The 1,943-nt window shown below is 17.4% G+C and overlaps 8 annotated features.

Annotated features, from left to right (window-relative positions):
- Nucleotides 1-506: 506 nt before the first annotated feature.
- Nucleotides 507-604: a sequence feature (AT_rich).
- A 53-nt stretch (nucleotides 605-657) lies between these two features.
- Nucleotides 658-737: a sequence feature (AT_rich).
- A 210-nt stretch (nucleotides 738-947) lies between these two features.
- Nucleotides 948-972: a sequence feature (AT_rich).
- Nucleotides 973-1,038: 66 nt separating this feature from the next.
- Nucleotides 1,039-1,104: a sequence feature (AT_rich).
- Nucleotides 1,105-1,204: 100 nt separating this feature from the next.
- Nucleotides 1,205-1,317: a sequence feature (AT_rich).
- Nucleotides 1,318-1,378: 61 nt separating this feature from the next.
- Nucleotides 1,379-1,561: a microsatellite.
- Nucleotides 1,532-1,704: a microsatellite.
- Nucleotides 1,687-1,878: a microsatellite.
- Between the last annotated feature and the right edge of the window lie 65 nt (nucleotides 1,879-1,943).

A 1,943-nucleotide genomic window follows, 5' to 3' on the forward strand; every position in this document is an offset into this window, starting at 1 on the left:
TTAACACATTCAATAATATTTTGAATATTTTCATTATATCAAAATTCTCAAACCATTAAGACCAGAAATAATACTACAAATACATCACTTCTATCATATTCTCCAGAACATTCATCAGCTTATTTTGTTTCTGATTGGGGTTTGCTGCTTACTTAGAAAACATCCTTTTTAAGGGTAAAATTACCTAATGAACTTTTACCTACACATGTTTCTCCAATTAAAAGTAGTTTAGTTTGTTTCAATCCTTTTATACTCATTGATAATAGTCAGATATTTTGATTTATTTAAATACCTTCAATATATGAAATGATGTTTGTTGTTTTATAAATAGAAATTGAATAAAAATAATCACAAATAAGAGTTTTATGATAAAACTATTTTATTTAAGTGTTAATTTGTTTTTATTGAAAACACAACACATAATTTATTGAAGTTTGTTTATTCTTCATTCATTATGTTAAAATATACCATAAATGAAATTTGATTTTGATAAGAAGTAAACTACCTAATAATTATAATTATTAAAAAATAATAATCCAATATTTAAATTTTTATAAATAATAAAAAGCAAAAGATAAAATTTGTAATAATTCTTATTTAAAATCTGATTTATTCACAACAAGAACACTTTTCCTTCTTTTTCAAAATAACAATCTCTTTATTTTCATTTTTATTAATTTCTTTATTCATAAAAATATTTCAGATTCAAATGATAATTAATTAAATAATTTTAATTTCAATAACAGATGTTCATCTCTTTCAATTTGATAATAGTTATGATAAAATGAATTGTTATAAAACAGATAAAATGAAATTAGTAACAATCATTTTTATTTTTCATGAAATGAATAAAATTCATATTGTGTTAAGTATGTTTAATAAAGTATTAAATTGTAATGATGAAAAGTAAAATGATGTAAATAAACCAGATATTAATCATTGGAATGATTTATTTTATTTTTAATAATAATTCATAACTTCATCTGATTATAATCTATATAATACTTTTGGATATCAGTTATTTTGACTATCTTATTGTTTATTATTAAATTCAATTAATCTTCTTTAAATTATATTTTCAACTTTTATAATTTATATTATATTCACAATCATATTTGTTCATAATATAAAAACATGTTACAATTTCAGATATTGACATTTCTTAATCTATAAAAATATAGAAAATGAAGATGTGATGTATTTCATTTATTTAAAATAATTTTATTAACCTTGTTATTTAAAATAAAATAAATTGTTTGAAGAAATAACTCAACAAAAAGAATAATAATAATAAATCAATTTAAATAATAAAATAAACAACAAAAGTGAACTGATGTCATTATTAAAAACACAATGATAAATTGATTAAAATATTCAATTATTTTGATTTATTTCTTTTTGTTTATAATTATTACTTTATTTTGATTGTTATTATAAAATTATTTTAATTTAAATTGTTAAATTTCATTCTTTTTCTTATTATATTTCCTTTATACATTTAAATTATGTTCATTGATAATTATAACTTTCTTTTATTCATTCTTTATTATTCTTTATTATTGATCTTTATATTATATTGTTGTAAAATCATTTAATTGATAATTTATATTATCTATTAATTCTCTTGACCTTATATGATTATTTCTTCTTTTTATCTTTTATTATATGTATTTCACATATATTATCTTTTATTTCTATTTATTTGAATTCTCTTGAATTACTTTCTTTGTTTATTCTTATTCAATACATCTTTCTATTTGTTCTTATTTCTACTCTTCTTTTATTCTTAATGTATCAAATATTCTTGTGTTTCTATTTCTTATTTTTAATTATCTATTCATTTGTATAATTTCTTATTCATTTTCTCCATTATTATTAGTATAACATTGATTTATTGTTAATTCTTCATTATCATTTATTCTATTTCTTTTCATTTTATAACT

The sequence above is a fragment of the Entamoeba dispar genome, genomic scaffold (assembly GCF_000209125.1).
Source record: "Entamoeba dispar SAW760 scf_1105229457823 genomic scaffold, whole genome shotgun sequence".
In the NCBI taxonomy this organism is placed as follows: Eukaryota; Evosea; order Mastigamoebida; family Endamoebidae; genus Entamoeba; species Entamoeba dispar.